At 35.0% G+C, this 12,080-nt stretch overlaps 1 long non-coding RNA gene across 1 annotated transcript in view; it reads right to left on the bottom strand.

Moving 5' to 3' along the window:
• Window positions 1–8,169, bottom strand: part of LOC117024474 (uncharacterized) — a 63,186-nt gene extending 55,017 nt beyond the window's left edge. The window contains exon 1 of the long non-coding RNA XR_004423459.1: window positions 8,081–8,169. This is a non-coding gene — a long non-coding RNA (uncharacterized LOC117024474). The remainder of the gene's footprint in view (window positions 1–8,080) is intronic.
• Between the last annotated feature and the right edge of the window lie 3,911 nt (window positions 8,170–12,080).

The following is a 12,080-nucleotide window of genomic DNA, read 5'->3' as shown; positions in this document are numbered from 1 at the left end:
AGTTTTCCAATATTACAAATAATAAAAAATACAATTAAAGGACTGATAAAAATAGGCAAACGTTGTCAGAGATTTTAAAATGTAAGATACTACACGTTAGCATGGGTAGGATGACAAAATCACATTTATACAATGCTGTGGGAGTGTAAATTGGTGTAACCTTTCTGAAAATCCATTTGGCAGTAGGTATAAAGAGCATGAAAATGTTCAGCTCATTTTGATCCAGTAATTCCATTTCTGGGAATCTATCCCAAAGACAAAAGACAAATGTGAAAAAATATATAGGCACAAATATGTTGATCATTTATTCATTTATCTATTTAATGAATATTTATAGAGCTTCTACAATGTGACATTATATTAGCCACTGAGTCTGTAACAGACATCAAGACAGACAAGGTCTCCATGAAGTTTTTTCATTGAAACATTTTCTAATAACAGGAAATTGAATACAAATTAACTATCCAAAAACAGGGGAGGATATATATATATATATATATATATATATATATATATATATATATTATTGGAATAATTTATATATATATATTATTGGAATAATTATAATTTTTGATAGCAAATAATTACATGTATTGAACAGTTACCAGGTGCTGGAGCCTATTTTAATCATAATCACATGTATCATCTCATTTAACTCTCACAATTTCATGAGGTAGTGTGTTAATTTCCTATTCTTGCTGTAACAAATTACCATAACCTTAATGGTTTCAAACAACACAAGCTTATTCTCTTATAGTTCTAGAGGTCAAAAATCCAAAATGGGTCTCATGGGGCTAAACTCAGGGTGTTGGCAGGACTGTGTTCCTTCTGGAGGCTTTAGAAGATAATCTGTTTTCTTCCCTTTTTTACATCCTTTCTGCCTTCATTTTTCATCTTGTGGCACCGTTTCTCCATCTTCAAAGCCAGGAAGGTCAGTCTGAGTACTTCTTATACTACCGTGTCTCTGGTGCTTTGTATCCTGCCTCTTCTATTTAAAAGAACCCTTGTGGTTATATTGAGCCTACCTGGATATTTCAGGATACACTTCCTATTTCATAGTCAGATGATTAGCAAACTTAATTCTACCTTTGATCTCAAGTCCCCTTTACCATGAAACTTAAATATTCACAGGTTCTGAGGATGAGATGTGGGTACCATTGGAAGGGCGTAGTCTATCTACCATAGGTAGAGTCTATTTTATATCCTTCTTTTAAATAAAATAAATGGAAGAGAGAGATTATTTTACAACAAATTATTTTAAAACAGGTCATACAGTTATTAGTGACAAACCTAGTATTCAATACTAGCTAAGAAATCCAAAGTGGGGCCCTTAATTGCTTTGTTGTAGTTCAATACGCAAAATGAAATATTTCGGAGAAAAGATAAGAATATGTCAAATGTTAATAGCACTTTCCTCTTAATCCTGAGCATATGAGTAATATTTATTCTGCTTCTTGATATATTTTTGTAATTTTCACATTTTCTTCAATGACTGTAGTTATGCACTGTTCAACTTGGTTAAACTGGGTACTATGTTTTCCAGAAGCCCCTTCCTTGTGTGGTTCTAGATTTACCTGACCAAAAATAATGTGTGTGCTCTGGAAGGTAGAAGCACAGTCATTACACCCTAATGGTCATCATCAGTATGAGGCAATGAGAGACGGATACAGATCTGTAGGTGATTTCCAGCTTTTCCTCTCTCTTCCCCTGTCTGGGTTTAGCTCTCCTTCCAGACTGACAAATCTACTGGCTAACATCAGCTCCAGATGCTTTGCTGTGAACCCACCAAGACAATGGTCATGAAAAGCCAATACCCTTCCAAGGATTTCTACACCTGCTTCCCTTTATGATTCCAATTCTGTATGATTCAAATTCCAATGTGCATAACTTCCAGATTTCCATGCAAGAATCAACTCATTCACCTGTCAGGAGTGGTTAGTTTTCTCTGGTATTATGATTCCTTTATTTGGAATTTTGCATTCCTAGATGCATTCTCTCACAATTGTGGAATTCTAATTCCCGTAATGAATTTCTTGTTCCTAATACACGTAGTGCTTCTGGATTCCTGATTGAATACTGACTGATAGTTACTGGAAACCAGAACTGGGTTGCTGTGTTATAAAACAACAAGAACAACAACAACAACAACAAACTAAAGCATGTGGCATTCACTTTGAGACTGGTGGTGGAAAGAAGCTGTCAGGACACTGAAGAATCTGTTAGTGAATACTTGAAGAACAGTACAGAAGTTATTATTGGAAGCTGGAGGAAAGGACGCTAAAGTTATCCATTGGCAGAAATGTTAGCCTTACCTGTGATAACGTGTAAAATAGAGAAAGTATCTAAGGAACTCGTTGCTCTGGCTAAAGGAGAAAGTTGAAAGTGGTAACTGGCTTCTTCTAAGTACTTATGGCAAAATATGAGGAATGAGAGATAAACTTATGGGGGAAATTTTTAGTTTTTTAGTAGAATTTAGAGAGACAATAGAGAGTTAAGGACAGTTGACCATCTAGAATAAGGTTCATAAAGTAAGAAATTGCACCAGTGTAATGATCAATACAGATACCTACTATTAAAATATCATTTCAGTTTAAAGATAGAGTCAAGAATCCTCACAGACCCTCTCCACTAGACCAAGATGATAATAATAATAATAATAATAATAATAATAATAATAATAATAATAGTAAGCTTGAAAGCTTGCCTCTTAGACTTCTTTACTAGAAGGTATTAATGAATTATAAGTGTGTTGTACTATAGCACCCTGACTCTCAGCCCGAGATTGTGAGTGACCTATTTAAGAGATTTGTGAATATGCTTTTGTCTAATGGTGTAAACATCAATAATATTCCTGAGAAAAATACAATGTTTTTAGGACAATTATATTGGTGGAAGCGCTGACAAATTGTATTAAAAAGAAGAGGAGCACTTCAAAATAAAAATATCATAGGGTCTCAAACTTTCTATAGGCAGAAAGCAGGCTGAGACAGTTAAGCAGCTGCAAATATGGGCCATTTTCTATGGAAAAGGAAGGGTGATTCACCGTATGGAGCCAACCAGCTGGAGAGTGGAGTTTAAAACCACAGGAAACAGCTCCTGGGGAACACAACTAAGGAACTGGCATTATTGTTCTGGCTGTATTTCAGAACTGTTATAGATTGGTGACCGCTACTTACCCCTCATTCTTCCCTTTAGAATGGAAAAGTCCATTGAAGTTTTCCTGATACCACACATACCCTAAGACCATCTTGCTATAAGGACATCCAAGCTAGCTACATGGAGAAATTGAGTAGAAAGAGAGTTGACCAGCAACCACCCAGCTATGCCAGGCATCCCAGCCCAGGCGCCAGTGCTTACAAGAACAATGTGGAAAAGAACCAAGGAATATTATTAACAGACAGGCCCCAAGCAAACCATCCCAACCATCTCCAGATGTTTGAGCCACCCCAGTTGAGGCCCAGACATATTGCAGAAAATAATAAGCCATCTTTGCTATGCCCTGCCTGAATTCACAAGCCACCAAATCAGGAACAAAATAAAATAGTTGTTTTATTCCACTAAATTTTGGGATAGAATAAACATATAAATGAAATAATATGCAATATATAATTTCAATATGTACTAATTTTATAATCTGTATAAATAAATAAGACATATATTGTCAATGTTCCTTTTTCCCATTCGTTAATTTCGTAATAAATTTTAAAACTTATAGAAGTATATATCTTAATGTTATTAGTGAAAGAGTGTCAGTCCATCTATAATTCAAATATTACCCCTCTTTAAGCATTTCTACGTGGCTTCAAGCTGTAAGTTGCCTTCCCCTCGTCTTTTTCCCGTATCTCTTCGTTATCTGTGCCATTCGTCTGGCATTTCCTATAAACTGCCTTGCGATGCTGGTATAAGAGATTTCATATTACATTACAAAGGTTAAGGAACTAAGCAATGTATTTCAGAAGACACAAAGTTGTATAAGGTATTGTTCTGTCCTCAAAGAACCCAAACTCTTATAAGCTACTCAGATGACTTATATAAGCAAATATATGACTATTATACAAGACTAACAAAAACTTTGTTCCATAAGGAAATTTAGAATATTACAAGTGTTTAAAAGAGAGAGCTGTTTGCTAGAGGATATAGGGAATTGTATATGTAGGAGATATAGCTGAGGTAAAAATGGGATGATAGAACCTTTTGGCCCAAAGTAAACTCCAAAGTCCTCAGGAGCAGAAATCCCATGATCTCTATCTGTGAATTCCTCGAGCACCCATCAGAGAGTATTGAAAATTACAGAAGATCAATAACTGTTGGCTGAGTAAATTATTGGGTGGGTTTCCAATTTCTGCATACTCTATCATTGGGGGGGGAAATCACTTGATTATCTTGTGTTCTAGTATAAAAATTTGACTGCATTTTTGTTTAATACTAATTTCTGTGGAATGCAGAGAAGCTTGTATATAAAGCCATTGTGACAGTTTTAGACAAAGTAACTCTAAAAGTGTTAATTACTAGTATATGAAAAAAAGGACAAAATTCACTAATATTTCTCATGCAGCAATAATTTTGCCATGTACCTAGAGTAACAAGGGCAAATGGCTTCAACATGAAAGTCCATGCACTTTGTTCAAGATATTTTGACAGGTTCTGTAATTTCTCATGATGTTATAAATTGTAATGTTTATAACCATCAGCGTATGACCTGATGAGGTAAATGAGAACGAGAGAGAGAAAGAAAATCTAATTCAGAACAGAACTGTAAAAACAAAAGATTAGAATAAGGTCCTTTATGTCACTGAGATAAATTGTTACACCCTTTTATGTTCTACATCATGGACTTCTAACAAATTCACAACTTGTATGTGTCATATGGGCATGAGCTATTTCTCATCCTCCCACTCATACTTCCTTCCTAATAGCAAGTTGTTCCAAAATATCTTGTCAGCAAGCCTTCGCTGCTGCTTGAAGACAAACTTAATTCTGAAACCCTTTGCTCCTTGCAAAAGAAAGTAAAATAATCTTGTTTTATTTCCAGTGTTAGACTATAAATCAGTATCATAGAGAATTTCAACATTTTATGAATGTTTAAATTAAATACATGTAAAACACGATACCTATTCTTGAAAAGATTTGAACTGGAAAATGGATTATATATAAATATAAAACATTCCTCAAAGTCTTGGTTTTCTTGATTTTTTTAGATCCTTATGTTCTTAGTTAAGCAAACTATTAAGAACTACAATGTCTTCAATAATTTAGAGAAAAATATCAATTAATATACTTAATAAAACCACATTTGTTTAGATCATAGATTGGTTAAAAAAAAAAAAAAATTCACCAGCCCCAACTCCCTTGAAAACTGCAAAAAGCTTCTGATAAAACTTCAGCCTAGAAACTGAGCATGGCTTATCCTGGCCACTGCTTAGGTTTCAGAGAAAACTATAATCCTACCCTCAAAGTTCTGGAGTGGAGGCAAATTCTCTACCAAGTCGGATTTCACTTCCTACAGTCTAGTGTTTGACCCCAGTGTCTAGCTCAGCTAAGTGACCAAGTAATAAAGGGCAGAACCAATAAACCACCACCACAGTGCTGACTGATGCCCACACTCTACAATTGCAACACTGCAGCTGGAAGTTCCAATGCACAAACATCAGCAAGCTGGGAATAAGACATGCTTTTGTGTTGGTCATAAAATGTCTCTCTGGCCCACAAAGAAATGATGGTCAAGGGACAGAAGAGGTAATCATTCATTGATAAACATACACACATTCATGCTTTTCAATAAAATTGCATATTTCCTTTATGTCGGTGAATTGAAAAGAAATCAATGGAAATGTGACTGAAGGTGAAGGTTAATTGAGCAAGATTCAGAAATTGGGGGGAAGAGACGGTGGTAGGTGTACAAGTAAAGATGTGATATTGGAAAGGGTGAAAGTATCCTCTGTCTGAGGCAAGAAAGAAGGAGATCTGGATGAGTTAAAAAGAAATTCAGACATGGAGCGATGGGAAGTCGAAGGAGCTCACAGAAGCTAACTCTGATTTCAATAAAGAAGTGATCATCTATAGAGCAAAGGGAAGGTGGAGCGTGGGTGGCTTTGGGGCTTGAGCATGTTAGAAAATATTGGAGAAAGTATTTAATGGCAACGTAACAAGGAGGATTCAAGTCAAAGGGTTTTGTGAGCTACCCTGTTTCCCCAAAAATAAGACCTAATCGGACAATCAGCTCTAATGCATCTTTCGTAGCAAAAATTAATATAAGATCTGGTATCATATCATATCATATCATATCATATCATATCATATCATATCATATCATATCATACCCGGTCTTATAGTATAGTAAAATAAGACCTGGTCTTGTCTGAAGTTTTGCTCCAAAAGACACATTAGAGGTGATAGTCCGGTTAGGTCTTATTTTTGGGGAAACATGGTACAGGCTCCGCTGAAGTGGGTCAAGATATATAGACATATAGTAGACATAGTTAATTTTAGATTCACAATTTTCTCCAGCAATGCTCAGAGCTCAAAAGTCAAATTGGAGAAAATGGTCCTTGGAATTTTGTTCAAGACCAGGGAGATAAAAATTCTGGTATGGTAGAAGATAATGGGTAAGGATTTCAAGTAGAAAGTTTTGAGGAGACCATTTTAAGATTTTCAGCATTTCGCGATCAGAAAAAAAACATAAACAATAAATTTCATAGTTTTTGCATTAGCAAATAATGAATTCAACATTTTTTTCTGATGTTTATTCCAACAATGAGCTTCAGCTCCTTCCTGATGCTCACTCCATATGTGACCCCTGACAAATCCGTAGTCCTCCAGCTAACCCTGACAGTCACCTGGTCCTTGATCCCCACCCTGTCGCTGAGATTCAATTCTTAGGCTTCTGTCCCTTTCCTGACATATGATTGAGCCTGCTTTTAAATGACCACTACCTAAATCTGGGTCTTACTTCAAGAAGAAGGTAAATATTAGGGACAGAGTGAACTGAAGGGTTAGAGGTTAGAGATGACTATCAGCAATGGCATGACAGAAATGAAATAAGGCTTTAGGCTGGATAACAAAAAGATGTGGGTTACCTCCTGCACAGGTAAATTTTTATAAAAGCCATCCTGTTCATACTGTAAATTCAATTTATTTTAGAAAAACAGAACACATATAGACATTAAATATTTACATATTAAAATAAGCAAGTAAATCGTCATGTCTCTATGGGAATTTAACAAGTTATTCATAGCATTATATGTGATTGGCTACTGGGTTTTGGGTGCATAGGGTGGCAAGTGAAACCATATGGCAAATGATAAACACGAGAAGTTCTTTGAAATTGTTTGGAATAATAGTATAGAATTGTCAATGAGGAAAAAAAGGCATGTGTTTGTTTTTCCTCTTTCCCTGCGGGTTTAGTGAGGGTTCATGCAGAAAATGATAAAATTAAAGGTAGAACCAAGTTCCTATAAAGGTAGAATAATGGAAAAGTATTTAATGGTGTAGAAAAATGAATTCACAAGATTAGGGGAACAAAATGAAAGTAAAGGGGCAATCGAGTTGAAGTGTATCTACGGAATTTTAGATATGATTTTGATAGGGTGGAAGAAAAAGGGATTCTATGGAAAGTAACCTCAAAGGGTCATAAATTCCTAACTGGGCAGGTCATGGTGGGTAGTCACACTCCAGGCCTATAACTTCTTTAATAAAAGGCTTATCTTCCTTAAGCAAACCCTGTCCATTATTTCTGTGCATCTAGGTTAACACACCTTTTAAATTCCCCCTTTCAGACCCCTTTTTCTAATGCATGACCACCCTCAAGAGAGCACATAATCTTAACTATCCTACAACCCGATTTCCACCTTGCTTTCTCCGACCTTCATGTAATCTTCCTTACTTTCCCTCCTTAATTTCAAATGCATAAAAGAAATTGCAAAATTGTTATTCTGCGGAGCATTTGAGATCTTGCTTCCTGGCAATCATCATCCGTTTGGCTCAAACAAAGTCTTATAAAAAGTCTACAGATTTGGACATTCTGACATTGACAATAGGAATCCACATATCAAAGTTATAGGAGAGAATACTTGACTTTTACCTTTGGTGATTCCCTGGAGTAAGGGCTTGACAGATATTGGAGTTGGGGAATAAACTAGAAGGCTATAGTAGAACAGGAAACAAGATATGTAGTCTTTTACTGCGGGCAGAATTTGTAGCTCTTTTTGAAACCACAAAGGCCTGACTAGGGGCTGGGATGTGGGTGTGATCTTGTAAACTTGCTTCCTCTGCTTGGTTCTGCTGCTGATAACAGCTTCATGTTGGAAAAGCGGTTGCTGGAGGACTGTTCCCTCAGCACATGGGCCTTCTATGTGCTGAGCTCTGCCGTGAAAACAGAGGATGTTAGGTGCAAGCGACGTGAGACCTCCATGCTCCAGGAATTATGGGAAGGGACCAAGCAATGTGAAGTTAAAGAAACTGACAGTTTATTGCTGAAGTGAAGATTTGCAAACTGGAGCATTATGTGAAGCTGTAGAAATCAGGGCCTGAAATAGGACTATATTGCACAATTGCTGACTCAGGAGGGCCTCAAATATTTCCTTCCACTAAGTAGAAAAAGCAGCATCTAGTTTTCATCTAAAACACGTATTGCAGGAATGCCTTCCATACTGATCATTCTACTCTTCTTTTGTTTTAGAATTTCACATTATCATATCATCTAAAGAGTACTAGTTAGGAAGGTGAGAGTCAACATGCCCTTAAATTACTAAATTATCTAATCTTTCCATGTCACAGTGACATCAGTAATGAGATCATTGCTATAACTCTGAGGGTCAACATGATCAGATCTCCATGTTAGAAAGATAATTTCAACACTAGGATGGAGGGTAGATTAGTTGGGGCTATGGGAAAAACAGATTGGAAATAAATCAAGAGACAATTATTAAAATCTAGTGAAACTGATAGTGTATAAGGTGGATTAAATTTGACGACTAATGGTATATGAGGAAAGAGATGAAGCAGAGAGAGGAAGGCAGCTAGGATGAAAGTAAGATCTCCGGTTTGGGTGGAGGTGCTCTTTCTGAGATAGGGAACACAAGAAGGTGAGCTTGTATGAAAGGAAGATGCCAAATTCACTTTTGGGTATGTTGATTTTAGATATTCAACATTAGACAGATTGTAGACATCCAGCAGGCAGCAAGATAAACAGTTCTAAAGAGACAGGTAGATGATTGATAGATAGACAGACAGACAGATAGATAGATAGATGATATACAGACAGATTTAGGTAGGTATATTCAGAGTATATATAGTTGGTAAAGTTGTGGATCATCCAGAGAAAAGAGGCCCAGACAACGTATGTTAACATGTTTGAAATTTAAGCTATATTTGAGCAAGGAGCAGTAGACTTAAGACTATCTTTATATAAAATTTCATTTAAAAAGGAAATTATTGTATGCAAACAATTGTCATTTAACGGATTTGTTTTCTCACAGATGTTTGTGCATTTAAATGTTTACTTATCAGAGAAAGGGGAGCAAGCTATTCCTGTTTTTATGTGTGTGAGCACGTGCAAAATATGAGATTGTGCAACAAAAAACACTGTATATATATATATATATATATATATATATATATATATGTATGTGTATATATGTATGTGTATGTATATAAATTTTTTGTTAATAAATACATGTGAGGAAATACTAAAAAAATATTCTTAAGGGCTAAGAGGAACACTAGTTTTTGAAGGATGAGGAAGGAAATGTTTGTTACGTGGGTATGATTACTTTGCTTATAGTTCTGCTTCTGTTGGGGTGTAAAGATAAAGCCACCCAAAGAATTACTATTCAATAATCTAAAGGTTAGAAATCATTCTTCTCCAGGGAAAAAACTTCTCAACAGCAAATAACTTAAATAATTCAACTGTAAATTTTAGTTCACGTGTATATGTATACACACAAATACACACACACACACACACACAGTTTTTTAATTAGTGGGAGGAAAAATAATTTCCAAGAGTCTGATGATTATAGTGAAACAAGTAAAGAATGATAACCAAAAGCAAATAAAGGAATTATTGTTAAATAATCAACTTAAAGCTTGATTGTGTTTCTCCTATAATGAATTTCAAAAATTTGATTAATTTTGCATAAACTTAATGTGTCAATTCTTGATAAATTGGATAACTTAGTATTGAAAATTATATTGAAAAACTATAATTTCTTGGTCTCTATATTTGTATCTATGGTTCTTATATATTATTGATATTTACACCAAACTCACATTTTTAATAGTACAGTTCTCTCTATCATCCTTTTCCTAAGCCCAGAACTTTTATTGAATTTTATGCTTGAAGATACCTAAAATCTATTACAATCATTATTATTCTCTAAGGAAATAAACTTTCTAATGCCAACAAATTGAGTATTTAAGTAATGTAAGTGTTTTAGAAATCCAATAAATGCCACCATATTTGTCCCTTTCTTCTAAGTTTATAAATAATTGAGAAATGACAAGTGGAGTTCAAAATATTAACTTTATTACTGATAAAAGTTATCAGAGACAATAACTTTTGATCTATGACCAAATGAGTTAACTAAATTAATGAATCAGGTTTGAATGGATAAGAATAGATGCCCCCACAAGGATCCATAGGCTGCTCTCAACAGGTTAACCACAGTGCGGAGAGCAGAAAAGAATGCATGCATGAGGAAGACGCTTTGGTTCTGCAAAACGGCCTGAGTCTAGTACATTCAGCTTTTCTCCCAAACTTACCCTTCGGGTCAGTCACTCCACTTTCAATGGAAAAGGGAGAAAGAGAGGAAGGAGAAAAACTGAAAGTATCCCTGTCATACTTTTCCTTTTTGGGGAAAAGGAACAGAAATTTGCTTTCCTCTATGACAACAAGAGCAGTATAAAATTTGTCCCTGCTTCACAGGTAATAAGTAACAAAGATGCTTTCATGACTCTCAGTGTACACAAAGCCTCTTGTATTAAGCCAGATGATAAAAATGATTGTAAAGTTATAGAGAATTAGGTTAATTCTATAGTTATAAAGATGTTCAATTTCAGTTTCTTTTTCTTTCATTGCTTTAGCTGGTTTAAGTCAGTGATTCTCATCTTGTCTGAGAGAATCGGAAGTATCTTTAGGTGCCTATAGTTCTTATTTAAACCTTAGAAATCCGAACATATATTTTAATAGACGTATTTATTTGTCAAATTTCATTTTTCATGTATATCTGTAATATTTAGTGCAGTTAGAGAATGTTCTGCTCTAAGCCTATTTGCCCCTGCTTTATTCTGTTTATTTGGTTTTAGAAAGTCACTACAAATATCCTTAAGTATATTTTTATTGAGTTATCATTGGCATATAACATTGTATTAGTTTTAGGTATACAAAATGATTTGATATATATATATATATATATACACACACACACACACACATATATGTATGTGTATATATATATATATATATATATATATATAATATGAAATGATTATCCCAATAATAATAGTTAACATCCATCACCAATGTTACAAACATTTGTTTCTTGTGATAAGGACTTAAGATTTTCTCGCTTAGCAACTTTCATACAGTATACTACATATAGTTAATATAGTCACTATGCCGTATATTACATCCGCGGGACTTATTTATTTTATAACAGTAAGTTTGTACCTTTTGGCCACCTTCACCCATTTTGCTCACACCCTCACCCCCTGCCTCTGGCAACCACCAACCTGTTCTCTGTATTTGAGCTCTTTCTTTTTTTTTCTTTTTCCTCTGTCTGACTTATTTCACTTGGCTAATGCCCTTGAGGTCCATCCATGTTGTCACAAATGACAAGATTTCTTTACTTTTTATGGCTAAATTATATGTATATTTTTTTCTCTATCCATTAACACTTAGCTTGTTACCATGTCTTGGCTATTGTGAATAATACTGCAATGAACATGTGGGTGCACATATCTTTTCGAATTAGTGATTTTGGTTTATTTGGATAAATACCCAGGAGTAGAATTGCTGGATCATATGGTAGTTCTAGTTGTAATTTTTTGAGGAGCCTCTATGCTGTTATCCATAGTGACTG

This window comes from Rhinolophus ferrumequinum, chromosome 7 (genome assembly GCF_004115265.2).
Source record: "Rhinolophus ferrumequinum isolate MPI-CBG mRhiFer1 chromosome 7, mRhiFer1_v1.p, whole genome shotgun sequence".
Classification (NCBI taxonomy): Eukaryota; Metazoa; Chordata; class Mammalia; order Chiroptera; family Rhinolophidae; genus Rhinolophus; species Rhinolophus ferrumequinum.
This window is presented reverse-complemented; position numbering and strand designations above follow the sequence as displayed.